The sequence below is a fragment of the Monodelphis domestica genome, chromosome 3 (genome assembly GCF_027887165.1).
Source record: "Monodelphis domestica isolate mMonDom1 chromosome 3, mMonDom1.pri, whole genome shotgun sequence".
NCBI lineage: Eukaryota > Metazoa > Chordata > Mammalia > Didelphimorphia > Didelphidae > Monodelphis > Monodelphis domestica.
Window position 1 is genome coordinate 470,243,940 of NC_077229.1, and position 19,808 is coordinate 470,263,747.

A 19,808-nucleotide genomic window follows, 5' to 3' on the forward strand; every position below is an offset into this window, starting at 1 on the left:
AATTTGTGCAGCCATTCTCCAATTGAAGGGCATCCCCTCATGTTCCAACTTTTTGCCACCACAAAAAGTGCAGCTATGAATATTCTTGTACATATATTTTTCCTTATTATCTCTTTGGGGTACAAGCCCAGCAGTGCTATGGCTGGATCAAAGGGCAGACAGTCTTTTATCGCCCTTTGGGCATAGTTCCAAATTGCCCTCCAGATTGGTTGGATCAATTCACAACTCTACCAGCAATGAATTAATGTCCCTACTTTGCCACATTCCCTCCAGCATTCATTACTTTCCTTTGCTGTCATGTTAGCCAATCTGCTAGGTGTGAGGTGATACCTCAGAGTTGTTTTGATTTGCATCTCTCTGATTATTAAGAGATTTAGAGCACTTTTTCATGTGCTTATTAATAGTTTTGATTTCTTTGTCTGAAAATTGCCTATCCATGTCCCTTGCCCATTGATCAATTGGAGAATGGCTTGATTTTTTGTACAATTGATTTAACTCTTTATAAATTTGAGTAATTAGACCTTTGTCAGAGGTTTTTGTTATGAAGATTGCTTCCCAATTTGTTACTTCCCTTCTAATTTTGGTTGCATTTGGTTTTGTTGGTAGAAAAACTTTTTAATTTGATATAATCAAAATTATTGATTTTACATTTTGTGATTTTTTTCTAGCTCTTGCTTGGTTTTAAAGTCTTTCCTTTCCCAAAGATCTGACACGTATTATATTCTGTATTCGCCTAATTTACTTATAGTTTCATTCTTTATATTCAAGTCATTCACCCATTTTATCTTGGTGTATGGTATGAGAGATTGATCACTCCCTAATCACTCCCATACTGTCTTCCAATTTCCCCAGCAGTTTTTATCAAATAGTGAATTTTGGTCCCAGAAGCTGGGATCTTTGGGCTTATCATAGATTGTCTTGTTGAGGTCACTTACCCCAAGTCTATTCGACAGATTCTCCTTTCTGTCTCTTAGCCAGTACCAAATTGTTTTGATGACCACTGCTTTATATTATAGTTTGAGATCTGGGACTGCAAGGCCACCTTCCTTTGCATTTTTTTTTCATGATTTTCCTGGATATCCGTGATCTTTGTTCTTCCAAATGAACTTTGTTAATTTTTTTTCTAATTCAGTAAAAATGTTTTTTGGTAGTTCAATGGGTATGGCACTTTCATGTGAGTCTTAACAGGTTGTGTGTGTGCATGTTATAATCTTGTTCATTATTTCTTATGGCACAATGACATTCCATCACAAAAACATTCCATACTACAACATATTCAACCATTTCCCAATTAATGGATATCCCATTGGTTTTCAGTTCTTTGCCATCACAAAGAATTGTTATAAGTATTTTTGTAAAGGTAGGTTCTTTTTCCCTGTCTTTAATCTCTTTGGGTACCAACCTAGTAGTAGTATTGCTGGGTCTAAGAGTATGCACAGTTTTATGGCCCTTTGGGGATGGTTCCAAATTGTTCTCCAGAATGGTTACATCAGTTCACAGCTTCACCAGCAGTATATTAGCGTTCTTATTTTTCCACATTGCTCTTACATTTGTCAATTTTCCTTTTTTGTCATGTTAGCCAGACTGATGTGTGTGAGGGGGTACCTCAGAGTTGTTTTAATTTTCATTTCTCTAATCAGTAGCGATTTGGAGCATTTTTCATATTTTTTTATTTTTTTTAATTTCTTCATCTGAGAATTGCCTGATCATGTCCTATAACCATTTGTCAATTGGGAAATATTTTGTATTCTTAAAAGGTTGACTCAGTTCTCTATATATTTGAGAAATGAAAGCTTTTTCAGAGCAATTTGCTATAAAGAATTTTCCCCACAGTATAGGTTTTCATAAGAATGAAGCATGTAAAAGGGGTTATTCCCTTGAAAAGTACTCAATAACATTGTTATTAATAATCATAATCTTAATAATTATGTAAGTACTTGTATGTATGCAGTGCTTGAAGTTTGCAAAGCACTTTACAAACATTATCTGATTTTATCTCCACAACAACCCTGAAAAGTAGGTATTATTATAATCCTCATTTTACATATGAGGAAACTGAGTATTAACTAAAAGTTAATACTCTTTGAATAAGGAGGTATAGCTGGTTTTAAAGAAGTCTGACTTTTGGCTCCTCCACTTCATATTGCTAAGTATCCTCACAACTCCCACATTCCCTTTGTTATGAATAGTAGACAATAAATATGTGATGATGAAGACTATTATTCAGAATATACTCCCTGTGAAAGACCCTGACAATGATTCTCCATGCTCTTACAGTAATTATAGTTAATAGCTCATGCTGATATAGCATTTTAAGTTTTATCAAGTGCTTTCTACACATTTTTCCTTTGATCCTCATAACAGCCATATTTTACAGATGAAGAAAGTGAGACTCAGAGAAATTAAGTAATTTTTCCCAGGTCACATAGCTAATAAATTGTCTGAAGTGAAGATTCCTACTAAGATCTCTCTGACTCCCATTGTTTTATCTACTGTACCATTGCCTCTCCAGATCTCATTATGAGCTTTGCTCCTCTGATCACATGGAAGCATAGTATTCAAAGTTGAATTTAATTTTTGAATTTAATGAAATTTTGATTTAATGAAAAAAGACATGGCATGTATAATCAGAATAAGGACACAACACTGTACATGAGAGAACTTGGTGAAGGCTTTGTCCAGGAAAGGTGGCTTGAATTTTAGCTTCCTCTGACTACTAGAATTGTGGTGAGGGGAGGATAGGAGAGAAGAGAAAAACAATAGGACAAAGACTTGAAATTCAGAATGAACATGGTGTTAAGGCAATGGACTAGGCAAAAGATTTATGGTATAGAGGATATTCACTAGGTATTTGATTGATTAAAGATAGAGAAGGGTTGTATTTTCCTCTCCCATTCTCATCAAAACCTATAATTCCACTCCAAGTAGCCATTGCAGAAACTATATATAACTAATCTAAGTATCAGATTGAATTTTTTAGAATATATCAGAATTTTATGTTGGGAAGAAACCTTAGAAATCTTTTCTGTCCCAGTTGTCTGTGACTCCCATCACATTTATCTTTTCTGTTTCTGCCTCCACTGGTCTTTATTACATGCTTTCTTTCTGTATAATTCATTTTGCAGATGAATAAACTGAAGCAGTGATGGGTCTACAGTTAGTAGCAAGGGAAGGTAAAAGTATTGTAAGGGGAAAAGAGGTTATTATAAAAGGGTTGGACTTTATTATTTAAGAGTGTGGTCACCAGGAATTAAATTAATTACAAAGTGATTTTATTTACAATTTATTTACAAAATGTAGAAAGAGTGAAACAAGAAACCAGAAAGAGGATACGATAAGTTATTCAGCCTAAACACTAAGTTATTTACTCCTTTCCCCCCTAACTCCCCCTGGGCAGGGAGAGTTAGTTCTTAGCCACAGGAATCTTGGCCCTTGCAGCTGAGGCCCTGGGGATGCAGGAAATATCTCTGAAGTTAGATTTCTCCTGAGGTTAGTCTCTACTGAATATCCAATAGTTAAGAGTCAACTTTTCACTCACCACATGCCAGTCCATTCAGGAACAAGGTATCAGGTCCAGTCAGCAAATCAAAGAATGAAGAATTTTTCTCTCACAGGAAGTAACAGCTCCTTTTAAAGACATTTTCTCTTACATCACTTCCTGTGCCTTCCCCTAATTCCACGTCTACCAGTCACAGTTGAAGTCCTGCTCTATGACTGCCCAAAAGGCAGTCAGCATCACCCACTATGGAACACGTGGGTCACAGATCTCCCTTACTCAATTGTGAATGGGGTGTTTACACCTTTGGTTACTAAATCTAAAATGGGCAGATGTTCATACTCAACTTTAAGTAGGGTGTTGTAAAAATAAACAGGGGTTATGATTTAATCTTCACAATCAAGGGAGAGTTAAGTATTTTCATTGTTATAATCAGGAGTGTGTTAAATTTAATCTTCACAGTAGCAAGAGTATGATTGACAGGCCTGGATTCCAAGAGCTCCTGGCTCAGGATTCTAAACTGTCCAGGAGAGTCCAGGAGAGATCAGATCTTCATCTTTCAGTAGACTTCATCCAGTAAAGTAATCAGAAAACTTTATAGTTGTTAGGGTTTCTTTAGGAAGGGCAAGCCTTGATAAATGTTTTGTAAACATTTGTTTACAAGTGTTTTGTAAAGTGTTTTGTAAAGATTAGTATAGCAGTGATGCATGAGTTGTCTTGAAGTGGGAAGAAATTTTAACACAGGAGACCAGTTAAAAGACTTTCAGGAACTTGGGACTCTTGGTTGGGAGTGTAGCATGTGGAACTGGTGGGGAAGGAAAAATTGTAGAGATATTATGAAGGTAGGACTTATTTGATGATAATTTGGGTATTAGTACAAGAGCTTTTGCCATGTGCATGCAGTTATTATTACTACCTGGGGTGGGAATTCCCCTTTCCCTCAGTGGTACCTGAGGCCCAAGAAACATGCATTAATGAGAAGAGGAGTGTGGTGGAAATCACTCAACTCCCTTTATAGTCTACTGAGTCAGCTTTTAGTTACCATCCTCTTTGGCACAGTGCCCCCTCTTTTCTTCACAGTGACTAAGGGACCAATATGGGATTACTGAATCATCCCAAAACATGAGTTTTTCAAGACTGAGATAGAGCATGTATCTCTTCCCATAAAGGGCATGTTCATGGATGCACTCATGTTATACCTGTCAATTATGAACATATTGTGTTCAGTTCATGCCTCTATATTTCCCCTCAGATACCCACATTCACATGGGTTGTATTTTCCTCTCCCATTCTCATCAAAACCTATAATTCCACTCCAAGTAGCCATTGCAGAAACTATATATAACTATAACTCTACTCGTTCTTGATCTCCCTTTTCTCTAAACTCCTAGAGGTTTTAGAGCCTACATCAAATAATTTATCATTTAATAGCATGCTGTCTTATTCTGTTTATATGTTAGTTGTTTTCTTAGTTATATTGGATGCCCCTCAAGGACAAAGATCATATCTTACACTACATCTGCACTCTACCAATACCGCTGCTCCCAGTACATAGCATAATGCTGACTACATAGGGGAAATAGGTAAAAGATCTATTAATTGAATCAGGAACAACTCTTTCTTCCTCAGTATGGTGTTACCTTTGCTAAATAGTCTCCTGTATATCACCACCTGCCTTCTATAATCTTTATTTATGAAAAATAGCCTTCTGTTGCTTCATTGTGAGATAGAAGTAACCCTGGGTTCTAAAAGGTTCTGTCAGTAGAGTTCAAGCTCTGATAAGCACTATGTTGGCTAAGTTTCAATTGTGAACCTTGAAAAGACTCAATTTGTTTTTCCTGGACCAGCCTGGTTAGTCATGTAAAAAGACATCATCAATTGATGGGCTATCTGGTGATGGAACTTTTCTAGCAATGACAACCCATAAAACAATGAAACAAAAAAGACCCTCAATTCTGAGTAGCCCCTTTCTACTTCTGCAATGGCAATGGTAAAGAAGGAAGAAGGGGGATGGGGGTTACTAAGAATCATCAGTTCATAGACCAACCATGAACATTAATTTGACTATTCCTCATGTGTAGGCGAGATTCTTATCCCATAACTAAGAAGTAGGCAGAGCTACATCATCTTGACATTCTTATAAATAAAACCAGAAGGGAAGCTTTAGCTCAGTGGAAGGATGGTTCACAGGTGCTCCTTGGAAAGGCAAGAAAGGAGTTGTCTGAATCAGTTTTATCATAAATCCCAAATCTATAAGAAATATTATCTCATAGAACAGTCATCACATATTTCAGTGCTAAGGATAAACATTTGCACAAAGACCACCAAAATAACTGTAGCTTCTATACTAACATTGTTTACTGAGTATGAAATGCTAAAGGAATTCTATGAAGAACATTATAAGACCTTCCAGACAAATGAACATATATTAGATATGTTATAACTTCACTACAACAATGGAAAAAAGTGAAGATGAGCAAAAATGTATAAGTATAGATCAGACAAAATAAATGAGAGAGGATAAGGACTCTAGATTATGCAGAATCTTCACATCTATACACCATGAATATTTTTTTCTAAGAAAATAATTAGGGGCAGCTAATTGCTAATTGAGCTCTAGGAGGCCTGGAGTCAGGAAGTCCTTGGATCAAAGCCAACTTTAGATACTTCCTAGCTGTGTGATCCTGGGCAAGTCAGTTAAGTCTGATTGCCTAGCCCTTGCCATTCTTCTGTCTAAGACAGGTCTTTTAAATTTTAAGAAATTAAAATTTTAATAAATAATAAGTAGCTCTCGCTCAACTAACATCACAAAGAATAAATTAATAGTTAACAAAGGAAAAAATCATTATGGACATAGGAATTATCACTGAAATAGCTATATGTACATAATTAGACTATCAACTCATCAAATCTAAGATATTAATTTATAATAAACAAAAAGAATAGTTACAAGAAAAAATATGGTATGTAATTTAAAAGATTTATCTTGAATTACTTCAGCAAGCTATTAAAAAATCAAAAAGGAAAGAGACCACAGACATTACCTGAATATTTATAAGTTAAACCAATATGAATTAATTCCTATTGCAAGGAGACCAAATAGCTCAGAAAACACCTTAGCACACATTTGAAAGACTTGTCAAATGGAGAGAGATGGTTGCCAAAGGAAACACCAATTCAGAATATAAACTTCTATAAAATCTTATGAAGAGGCTAATAGACAATTATGAGCAGTTATTATCTCATAAATCTGAAGAAAAAATAAGAGAGGATAAAATCACTCTTGAAGAAATCATGACATGATACTCAACTAAGCAAAGTCATCCCTAGAGTAATCAAAGATGAAAACAGGAGAGGATTACTAAAAGAAAAAAAAGGGGGGGGCAGGAGGAAACAATTTGCAAAAACTACTACAATAAACTTTTTTCTCTCAAGGATAATTAAAGAACCACTATCTTTGGACCCTAACATCACAGGCCCTGGGGTCTTTACAAAGGAGAGAGAAATTATATTCCAGAAAACAAAGCTGGTAAAAGTAAATGGGTTAGATCAAGTATATATAAAGGAAACCTATGCTGGAGATGATAACTGTGCAGAAATGCCTGGACTGATTTACAAAATTTTCAAAGGAGAGAAAGATACCAAAGGCATGGAAAAAAATTTCCTAACTTACTGATTCCAGAAGAAGTTACCTTAAGAACATCAACAACCATAGGCCTCTATGTCTATCCTATCAACTATGCAAAGTCTTTGAAAAGTCAATTGCTTGAACTGAGGGCATCTTCACTGAGAGTAATGGGAGGGGGACAATCATATTTCTGCAAACAATGGACCACATCTTTACCATCTCACAACTGGCTGAAATATGTAAAGAACATAAGATCTACTTATGAAATATGTTTTTTTTTGTTGCATACTAAAAAAGCACCTGACTTATTAGAACAAAATAGCATTTTACAGGCTCTTTTAAGAAAAGGTATTTCATTGATTCACCAAGATCATTCAAGATTCATCAGAAGATGTAGCAACCGAAATAACCCCATTCAGTGACCCTCTGATAATTTTCATAAGAAACATGAAACAGGGGATGTATGCCTGAAAAAACTATTGCCACTGAAGGGAGGCCATTTACCTCCAAAGCTAAGAAAAGATATTCTGTGGACAGTAAGGGCCTCCTAATACTCCTATTTGTGGAGGATGTCATGGTGATTTCATCAAGCCCAAGACACTGTAGAGCCTTCTATTATAGATCGGTTATCACTCACAAGTCATTTGGCCTGTCTAGGAGGGATACTGGTCAAATGTTTAACAAAAGGATCTGCAGGAAAAATAATGTAAGCATAACACATTTCAATTTAATCTGAATTATTAACATTTTCTCCTTCACTTTCTTAAATCTAAACAAAAAAGTAATAATAAATGTCAGGTCTTAAATTACAATATTTACCCACTTCTAGAGGTTAAATTTTTAAACTGAAAATGTAACAATCCATTTCCATGACCCAGTTCAAGTAGACTTCTGCACAGCCCCTTGAACTTATCTGATCATACAGTAAAGACCAAGCAGAGGAAAAATGTCTATTGTCCAAATTTCAGCATACATCTGAATTGATTCCTGTAAACTTTGTCCAAAAATTTGTAGAAATGGAAAGAAGGTGGATAGTGAGCAGGGAGTACAGTTGAATAGGAGAAATGTGATTTAAATTGCTTTTGGGAAATGTCCTAGTTCTTTTGCTGATCCCAAGTCACTCTCAAAGTTTCTACAATGACCAGTTTGTTCAACACAAACATTTTACTGGTGTTGTTGGTCAGCTGGCTGAAAGACCACTGCTCCTGAAAATTTAAAGAAGAATGATATAATGTACAGTGGAAACGCAAATGGTGAGTTATAGCAGAATGCAAAATAAAACTGAGGAAGTCCAGAAAGTAATGATATATATTAGGAATTGTGTAACAGGAAGAGAAGATGGACTAGGATTGACAAGACAAAGTAGACCATTGATCCTCAAAATACTGGGAGAAAGCGAGAACCCCACTGTGGTTAATTTGTAGAAAGATACAGATGAGATTCACCCAAGATGAGCAGGCATGGGCACATTGTGATTTGTATCATTAGAATAGAGGGAATTCCTAAATCAGTGAGAATACAGATTCACTTGTATCTAATAAGAAAATTAGTAATTATTCTTATTAACTACCATTTATTAAATGTTCACTATATCTATGAAATCAATGCATTAGAATATGGAGTGATAATATCACATACATAGAGAAGCCTCATTGCTCTCTCTGAGCACAGATCCTTGCAAATAGAGATGATTTCATTCATTGTATTTAGTGTTTTGTATTTATACCCTCAGTGCTTAGCTCAATGCCTGATATAGAATAGAATTCATAAATAACATGTTGATTGATGGATTGACTTTTTATGTTTGGTATTAAATAATTTACATAAATCAATATTATGTAAACTAAGAATTCATGAACTTTGACTTAAAAGAATTGACTTGATGTAGACTCACATAAAATATATAAAATTAAGATAAGTTGATGATGCATTCTATACAGAACATAAGGAACCCAATTTCCTAAACCTACAGGCAGCATAGTGTACTTGTGCAACCTGTGGATATAAGGAAGTTTTTTGTGGATTTCTGAGGAAGAAGGAGGCAGGAGGGGAAGGGACTCATGCATGGTAGCCTTGACCTTTCTGCCTTGCGTCCTTCCTCTCAAGAAGAGACTGGAGCAGCTGCTATTCTGATACCCCAGTCACTTCCCCAGACAATGAACAGCAGCTCCCAGCTTGCTGCATTGTGGCTTTGGAACACGTCTTTGAAAGATACAGACACAGATCCCATGGCTGGTAGCCACACGTACACTGCCTGCTGGCTATGTCCCAGCAATCTCTGCTAGTTGTTTGAACTGTATCTACGGAATGATTCAAGCAGGCACTTGGGGAGAGAGAAGCAGAGATATTTGTGTGGTATTCATTGTTACATGCTACACATCTTGGATCAAGTGAATTAAAACTCAAATTTCTAGTATTTTCAGCAGGATGAAAATTCAGATGCTTTGGGACAAAGGTTGATACAAACTATAAACTGGTGATGCCTTATGTTTGCTGACAACACCTTTGCCAAATACAGTTTCAAGCAGCCAATTATGTGCCACTTGTGAACCTGAGAAGTAGAACTGCAAAGTGTACTTTTCAGAGCCTTTTAGATAGGCTGCAAAGTTTTTCTGAATTCATTAACATAAAAAGAACTTTCTTCAGTCCTAACAGGATTTTCAAACAAACCCCTATTCAAAGTGTACTGTGTTTATATGCTTGTGTATATACTCACATGCATATATTCTCCAACAAAAAGAAAAATCCATAACCTTGCTTAAGCGTGTGTCAAAGTATTGATATAGATGTGATTGAGTTTTGACTCTTCCCTTCATCATTGTCAATAGATATTTAAAGTGATAGATTTTGTAATTCTGTAAATAGTTCTGGGAAAGTATATTTGTGGATAGAACATCTGTCTTTTGCATGATGGCCAGAATTCTGTGTTTTGTGTCTGAATTGCTATAGAGCTTGGATAACTATTTTTCTGGGTTGCTATAGAAGAGATTCCTGCATTGGGTGGAGAGTTAGACTACATGAATTCTAATGTCCTTTCCAATCTAAGATTTTGCTGTTCTAGGCTTAAAATTAAATAATGTAAATTATATTAGATGATCGTTGACTAAAGTTCTTGGAACTTCTTAAACAAGTCATACAAATAATTTTGCAGAATAACAAAAAGTATGTGGTGGGCTAAAAGACAGCCATATTTTTTTTGACAGGACCCAAAGTTCTATCTTGGACTCTCTTCTCTTTTCTTTCTGTTCTCTCTTACTTAGTGATCTTATCAGCTCCTTATCTCCAGTCCCACATCACCAGCTGCACATTGGACATTTCCAACTGAATTTCCAGTAAGAATCTCCAACACAATATGTCCAAAGCATAATTCATAAAACCCTGCCCCTTCCCAATCCAAACAGCCTCTTCAAAACTTCCTTATTACCATAAAAGATGCCTCTATCCTCCCAATTGTGATCCCATTAGGATCGTAGATTAAAAACTCAAAAGCTGAGACTGAGAAAGATTTTTTGAAGTTTCTCAGGATTACTCGGGGTTTTTAATAGCAGAAGTAATATTCTAATACAGGTATCCCAATTTTGAGACCAACAATTTTTACAATAGGCAAGCCTGTAGGCAACAAGCATTTGGCAGTTACTCTTAGAAGCACTGTGATAAGCATTAGGGATGCAAATAGAACCAGAACAACAACAACAACAACAAAAGATAATCCTTTCCCACAAAGAGCTGTTCCCACAAGAACATAAAAAAGGGAGCTGAAAAGTGGGAAAGGAGACCTATGGGGAAAAGGTGCCCCAGGAGAGAGGGGTAGGGTAGTGAAGACTAGAGAGTTGGAAGCACAGATTGTGAATGGAGCATAAGGAGACTAAGTCCATCCCCCCAAAATAGAGATCATGGAAGTAACTCACCAATGGGAAAAGGGAATGAGTTTGACAGAAGAGCATTCCCAGATAAGAAGACTTCACTCAGGTGCTAAGGGAAGTTACAGGGTGAGAAGGCAGCATAGTTATGTTGATGAAGTCCAAAAAAATAAGAATAACTAGCAGGGAAATGAAGCATGGTTGACCTGGCTACATCCACAAAATGGAGGACTCCAGAAGGAGTCACCAGCTAGAGAAGGAGATCAACATAGTAAAGGGATGTTTCAGGAAAAAAAGACTCCTATTACTAAGGGAAGTATACCATGCAACCTCTCCAATGAATTAATTAGAATTCTAATTATTTCTGTGGTTGTGAATAATATTTTATTGAACTTTTTAAATTAAGATTTTTACTAACTTTTTGGTGTTTTAGTAGCCTGTAGTCATAGCATAAGACTTTAATCAATCAATTTACTGAAATTGTTTTTTAAGTTTTTTAAATATTTAAAAATTTATATTATCTATTTATTTTAACATTTTTTCTTCTAAAATTTTAAGTAGCAAATTTCCTTCCTCCCTCTCATACCCTCCCCCACTACTGAGAAGGTAAGCAATTTTAATATCAATTACACATGTGAAATCTTGCAAAACATTTCCACACTAGCCATGTTTTTTTTTTTTAAAGTAAGAAAAATAAAGGGAAAAATTATTCTTCAGTTTGCATTCAAAGTTTATCATTTCTCTATTTGGAGGTGGATATCATTTTTCACCATAAATCCCCTGGAATTGTCAATGATAAACTCCCAGTTCTCATTTCACTTTGCATCAGTTCATATAGGACTTGCCATCCTTTTCAGAAACTACCCCCTTGTCATTTCCCACAACACAACAGAACTCCATCACAACTTGTTCAGTTATTCTCCAGTTGGTGAATATCCCCTTGATTTCCAATTCTTTGCTACCACAAAAAGAGCTGCTATAAATACTTTTTGTAAACATAGATCTTTTTCCTTTTACTTTCATATCTTTGAGGTTCAGACATAGATATGAGATCACTAGATCAAGGGGTATGTATGCATAGTTTTAAAGATCTTTGGGCAGGGTTCCAAATTGTTCTCTAAAATAGTTGGATCAGTTTACAACTCCACCAGCAGTGTATTAGTGTACTTATTTTCTCACCATCCCCTCAAGTATTTGTCATTCTGATAGGTATAAGGTGGTACCTTAGAGTTGTTTTAATTTGTATTTCTCTAATCAATAATGATTTAGAGCCTTTTTTCATATGACTATTAATAGCTTGCATTTCTTCTGAAACTGCCTGTTTATATCTTTTGTCTATCTTGAGGAATGGCTTTTATTTTTATAAAGTTGACTCAGTTCTATATTCAGTATGTTATGGGGTTCAGATGTGTACCCCTGGGGTTCAGAAAGGATACCTTTTGCAAGAATGCAAGACTCCAAAACTTAGCTTAAAAACAGAAAGAGAAATTTATTAATTTAGGGAGTAAGGTTGAGAATGGCCAGGAGGATAGCAAGGTGGAACAGCAAGATGGGGAGAAGTTCCTGGGAGAACAGCATGAATGGAAAGGCTGTTCCCCATGAGGACAGCATGGAAAGAAAAGCTGTCCCCCAGACGACATACAACAGATGCTATGTCATGGTGTCAATGTGACTTAGAGTGCTAGTCCCTCAGGCATTTGGTGGGGTGAGGTGGTCATCTGACTGAGATCTGCCTGGAAGCATAAAGATTCATCTCTTTGTCCATCTTAAATCTAGAGGACAATCAAAGAGGATAAACATCTCAGGACCCTGGGGGGGGGTGGTCATTGGGTGTTTCTGGGTTCAGAGTCAGGAGGATGCAAAGGCAACGGAGTTTCCCTGATAATAGTTCACCTGGGTTTCTGGGGGTACAGTGCCCATGTCAAGTATATGTTTGTGAAATTAAGCCTTTGTTAGAGAAACTTTTTTTCCCCTAAAACCCTTACCTTCCATCTTAGAATCAATACTGGGTATTGATTCCAAGGCAGAAGAGTGGAAAGGGTTAGGCAATGGTGGTTAAGTGACTTGCCCAGGGTCATACAGCTAGGGAATATCTGAGGCCACATTTGAACCTAGGACCTCCCGTCTCCGGGCCTGGATCTCAATACACTGAGCCACCCAGCTGCCTCTGTCTTAGAGAAACTTTTTTCTATTACTTCATTGCCTATGCCACTTTTCTAGTAAAAAAAAAAAGTTTCCCTGATTATCCCTTCAATTTTGCTTTGTCTGAGATCATGCTTGCCTTTTTGCTGAAGTAGTAGCTGAAGCACATTAGATTCTGCTCCATTCTTTTGTCTTTATTCTAACTCCATATGTGTTTCTGTTTCACATGTATCTTTTGTAAACAATATATTGCTGGATTCTGGTTTATAATGCATTCTGCTATGTACTTCCATTTTATGTGTTAGCTCATCACATTCATAGTTAGGAATACTGTGTTTTTCCATCCAACCCATTTTCTTCTCTCTGTCTCTGTCTCTGTCTCTGTTGCTGTCTCTGTCTTTCTGTCTCTGTCTTTCTGTCTCTGTCTCTCTCCTCTCTCCCTCCCTCCCTCTCTCTCTCTCTCTCTCTCTCTCTCTCTCTCTCTCTCTCTCTCTCTCTCTCTCTCTCTCTCTTTCTATCTCTCTCTCTGCCTCTCTCTCCCTCTCTTCTATCCCTCCTCAAAAGTCCATTTTGCTTCTAACCACTGCCTTAATTTGTTCTTCCTCTTATAGTTCCCACCCCCTTTCTCTGGTTCTCTTTGCCTTTTCCCCTATTAAGTAAATTACTTTTCTATACAAAATTGAGTGTGTGGGTGTATTATTCCTTTTTGAATCAATTCTTATGAGAGTGAAATTCAAGCCTGTAAAACCTCTTCTTTGCATGCTTCTTTTATATGAAAAAATTCCACATTCTACCTCTCTCTTCCCTCTTCTCTTAAAGCATCTCTCTTACCCTTTCATTTGGGTTTTTTTTGGAAATCATTCCAACCTAATTGAATTACATCCCTGCCTTCTGTCTATGCAAACTCTTCTTAACTGGACTAATAATTATGAAATGCTTAGGAGTTACATATATCAACTTCTCACATAAGAATATAAATAATTTAACTTTATTAAGAACCTTATGATTACTCTTTCATATTTATCTTTTTGTACTTCTCTTGAGTCTTCTTTTTGAATATGAATTTTCTGCTCAGCTCTGGTCTTTTCATAAGGAATGTTCAAAAGTCTTGTATTTCATGAAATATCCATCATTTTTGGTTATAATCCTAATTCTTTTACCTTCCAGAATATCATATTATAAGCCACCTGCTCCTTTAATGTGGAAGCTGCCAAATCCTTTGTGATCCTGACTTTGGTACCACAATATTTGAATTGTTGTTTTTTGTTTTTTGTTTTTTCTGACTGCAGGCACTAATTTCTCTTTGACCTGGAACGTTTGTGATTTGGCTATAATATTTCTGGAAGTTTTCATTTTGTAATACATTTCAGGAGGAAACAAATGTATTCTTTCAATTTCTATTTTATTCTATGGATCTAAAATATCAGGTCAATTTTCCTTTATAATTTCTTGAAATATGCTGTCTAAGCTCTCTTTTTTAAAATCATGGTTTAAAGGTATACTAATAATTCTTAAATTATTAAATTCACCCCTCAATCAATTTTCCAAGTACAATTGTTTTTTCTGATGAAATATTTAACATTTTCTTCTACTTTTTCATTCCCTTGATTTTGTTTTATTGTTTCTTGATGTCTCATTGAGTCATTAGGTGCTACTTGTCCAATTCTAATTTTTAACAATTTATCAAAGAACTATATTTTCTGCTTTACTTCAGGACTAATACGCACCCCTAAAGCCTCAAAAGGATCTTTTTAGTTTGATTCTAGAGTGAATATAATTCCTCACTTCAAATGCTAATGAAAATGTGTAGGCCTGGAATATTTTCATCTATGAAATGTAAAATTAAAATAGTGTTCTTCTACAGAAGGATTTACAATTTTCTCATCTGAACTTAAAGCAATGTTATTAGCTTTACAGAACCTTCTGTAATGTTAACCCTTCATTTTCTGGCACTGATTGCTGCTTGGCAAAAGGATTAAGTATTTTATTTCCATTTCTCTAGGCAAATTTAATAATTCCAATTTAGTAAACATTTTATTTAGCACCTACTACATGGGATGCAAAGATAGATATAGTACCAACTCTATCTTCTAAGAGTTTAAAATCTGACTTTTGTCTTAAACTATAGTATAGATGTGCTATGTCCTCAAGCAAATTATTTCATTCCTGAGGATACTCTCCCCATCTCCAAATCAATGAAGCAAACATTAATTTGATGCTCTGGGGTGCTGGCAAAGTACAAAGTTTAGGTAAACTAGGGGAACTGCCATCATGGATCTTACACTCCATTAGAGGAATGTGACAATACTGTATTTCACAAACTCAGTGACTCTCCGTCTTTCAACCATACTGCTTCTCCATGCCTACGAACTTAGACTTCTTTAATTGCTCAAAATAATTCAGTGGCTCCCACTGAAGAAGTGCTCTGAATGTGTAGCAAGGCTAGTCTTCAGACTACAGACATACAATCTGTCCTTATACCTATTTTCAAAGCCTTTCTACTTCTGTGGGACTTACCCTTCTGAGAGATTTCCCAGGGTCAGCTATAACCTAAGAAGTACCTAGAATGTGGGAGTAGGAGTTGGATTGGGGTAGAAAAGGAAGGTTGCCTTCAGACAAGCACATTTAAATTTTCTGCCCTACTAGAAAAAAGCCTTGATCACTCCTCCTACCTTCAGGTTATGGCTAAGCCTCCACACTAGTGATATGACATTAGAGGAGGACCTTAGTGGACCTTAAACATTGAGTCTTCAAGGATTATTATCTCATTGGTATGAATACTTGAACACTTCCTCAACCAGTACAGATTATAGCCTATCCAATACCTTCATGATCTTTTTCAAAGTGCTCCATAAATATGACTAAGATAGACCCATTGTACTCATGGCCTTCTCTTGTTCTTTTATTATTTCATTTTGACTCAATGATACCACTTTTAAGCTTATATCCTCAAAGAAAGCAAATAAAGAGAAGACCCCTATGTTCAAAAACGGTTAGAGCAATTTTTTTTATAATAACAAACAACTAGAATAAAAATGGATGTCTATCAGTTGGAGATTGTCAGAACAAATTATAATATGTGGATGTAATGGCACATTATTGTTCTGTAAGAAATTATAAAGGAAGTTATTTAAAAATTATAAAAAAAAGGAAAACCTAGAAAGATATATTAATGGAATCAGAGTATAATGATCAGTAATAGAACAATTTCTCCAACGATTACAACATTATAACTCTGAAGGGCTTAAGAACTGTGTCAAATGCAGTGGCCACTTATGCAGTGCATAATCCTAAAAGAACAAAGAAAAAAAATCAGGGTGCTTCCTCCCCTGGCCCTATGTCTTGAGCAAGAACAGATAGAAGGGATCGACAAAATAAGGCATACCATTTTTGACACAGTCAGTATATGCATTTGTTTTTCTTAACTGTGTTTATTTGTTGGAAGGGGTGTGTGTGTGTGTGTGTGTGTGTGTGTGTGAGAGAGAGAGAGAGAGAGAGAGAGAGAGAGAGAGAGAGATATGGGGAAGATGTTTTGTGGGAAGGGACAGAGAAGGGATAGTAATAATGATTCTCAAAAACAGGAACAAAAAAGTCAATGAAGTGTTTTAAAAATACAGATTTGAACAAAGGGCAGTTCAGAGAGAGGCAAAGTCAAGCAGGAAAGTTCTGGAGCTGGCCATAGACCTTGTTATAAGTTTTTATTGGTTTTGTTTGTTTTTTCAAGTTGAGCTGTTCATGATGGAAATCTGTGGTTTCTTGAATAAAACTTTTTTCCATTTTTCTTTGTAAATGGAGATAGTCATTTTTTTATGAATGTTTTTCAAATTCAGGATAAAAAAAAGACAATTTTAAAAGAAGAGAATGGTAAACATAATGGATTCAGTAAAATATGGAAACATTTGTATGAATGAATACAGAGTAAAAATAAACAGGTTCAAAAGACCTTACAACTTTGATCAAAGTAAAGACCAGTTTGAGCTTCAGAAGACTGATGATGAAGCATAGCTCCCACCTCTTGATAGAGAGGTAATGAACTAGATTTGAAGAGTAAGGCATACATTCTCAGTCATAGCCTCAATGTGTTGATTTGTTTTGTTTGACTACACTTAAAGGATGGTTTCTATTTGGAGGATAGAGGAAAGGAATGGGTAGTGCTATAGATGAGTAATTATATGTATAAAAAGAAGAAAAGAAATGTTTCAAGGGAAATGTAGCAATTTTGTTATTAATCTCTTAAATCTAGCATATGTATTTCTTTTTATAAAACAACTACATAAAAGTTCATGGTTCCTTGTACAAATCTCTTTTCCTTAAAAAGTTTGTGGTTTTTTAACCTTTAGATTTGTATATTTATCTAATTTTTTTTTTACTCAGCCCTTCCTCTTCTCCATACTCCATATTAGGTAACATCTGGCAAGATACATAGATTATGTTTTTCATGTTTCCATTTCTCAGTTGATTCTGTGGAGGTTCTAGGGGTTCTATTCATTTCACTCTTCATTATCTTATGTATTTCTTTCCAAGATTTTTAAAAGTTTGTATTCCTAGTTGAATGTTAAGTTCATAGTAAAAAAAGAGAGAGAGAAAGCTTTAAAAATAAATAAACATTTGCAGCAGTAAACAACTTGGGAATCACTCTCAACAGCTCTTTTTTATATAAATTCAGCCAACAGTTTGATTCAATACTTCTTAGGCATTTACTCTATACAGTGCACTGTACTAGATGCTAAGGATCCAAAGATAAGAGGAAACAAAATTCCAGTCACTGTGGAGCTTGCATTCTAGTATAAGAAACATTTGCCATAGACACAAAAAAAATGTTCATCAAAAAAAAAAAGAGAGAGAATAAAATAAGATTATAGAAAGGAACGATCATTCTAAGTGAGGGATCAGTGAAGGCTACACAGAAGAGGAGCTGGGGGTTACATAAGATGGGTAGGATTTCAAAAGACAGAAATAGAATGGTTGACATTCCAGGAGAAGAAATGGACAAAACAAAATTTAAGAGTCCAAAAAGTTATGAGACTTGTCAAGCAAATGAAGAGCTGTTTAGTATGGGTGAAGTATAGAGTATGTAGTATAATCTGATTTATAAAGATCCCATACATGCAAATAGCTGCTGTGGGACAGCTACCCCAATGGGTGATTCATTCAATCCATCAATTGATCTTTTTAATAATTTATTAATAATAATAATTTATTATTATGCATTTTAATGTGCTTGCTATAGATCAGGCTTTGTACTAGGCATTGAGATATAAAGACAAAGAAGAAAACAATCCCTATCACCAAGGAGTTTATATTTTAGTGGAGATAGTTGTTGTTCAGTCATTTTCATCTGTGTCCAACACTTTGTGACCCCTATTGGGGATTTCATGACAAAGATATTGAAATGGTTTGCCATTTCCTTCTCCAGGTCATTTATAGATGAAGAAATTGAGGCAAAATGAGTTAAATGATTTCTTAGAGTTACATAGTCAATAACTGAGGCTAGATTTGAGCTCAGGTCCTAACTCTAGGGCAAGTATTCTATCCACTATGTCACCTAGCTGTTTTGTAATGAAAAAGACAAGGACAATATTTACATATATATATATATATATACATATATATATATGTAATGTGCTATATACTATATAATTCAAATAATATATGAAGAATAGACATAAAGACATAAATATATATAAAGACAAATAGAAATAAGCATTTCCTCACCAGGAGTTCCCTACACCCATGAAATAACAGGTCTAGATATCTTCCCACCACTCCCAACTCCCTCATATCAATGCCACCCCTTAATCTCCCTTACCCCAAAAGAATCCATTGTACTCAGTCCTTGAACCATACATGACATAATGTTTTCAGTTCTGAGTTTCACATTTTAGCAAAGATATTAAACTGGAAAGGACCCAGGAGGGCAACCAGCTTAAAATACTCTAGTTATATATCTATACATACATGCATATATGTATATATAGTAGTTATTAAGGTTGTTAGGGAGGTAGCTGGTAGAACCAGGAAGGACTCTATAAAAAGTGGTGCTTAGGGAAGCTTAGTAGTTGGTCCTATTTTCAAATCTGGTCTCAGATATTTCTTAGCTATGTGATCCTAGGCAAGTCACTTAATCGTGTTTTCCTAGCCCTGGTCTTAGCTCTTCTTAGCATTATTACTATGACAGAAAATAAGGGCTTTGTTTTTTTTTGTTTTTTTTTTAAGAAAATAATGCTTGAACTGCATGTTAGAAGACAGGAATTCTCTAAGGCAAAGGTAAGGAGAAAGCACAGCCAGTTATGAGGGATGGCCAATACAAAGACATAGATGGGAAAGAGGAAATGATTTGGGTGAAGAACAGAGGGGTCAGTTTGGCCAGATTGAAACATACAGAAAGGGAAGTAATGAGGCTAGAAAGATAGGTTGGGTCTAGAATGTGAAGGCTTAAAACCTAAACAGAGTTTTTATTTTATTTTAGAGGCAACAGGGAGCCACTAATACTCATTGAATAGAAGACTGACTTGGTCAGATATGCACACAAGAAAAGTTACTTTGGCAAAAATACGAAGAATGGACTAGAATACAGAAAGATTTCAGGCAGAGAAACCAGTTAGAACATTGCAATGATCTAGGAGATAAAGATCTGAATTATAGCAGTGACTGTGTGAGTAGAAAAGGAGGTCAGGATGTC

At 35.6% G+C, this 19,808-nt stretch overlaps 1 protein-coding gene across 1 annotated transcript in view; it reads left to right on the forward strand.

Moving 5' to 3' along the window:
* ADGRV1 (adhesion G protein-coupled receptor V1) overlaps positions 1–19,808 on the forward strand; it is a 778,411-nt gene that overhangs the window by 631,895 nt on the left and 126,708 nt on the right. The gene's annotated exons all lie outside the window — the stretch shown is intronic.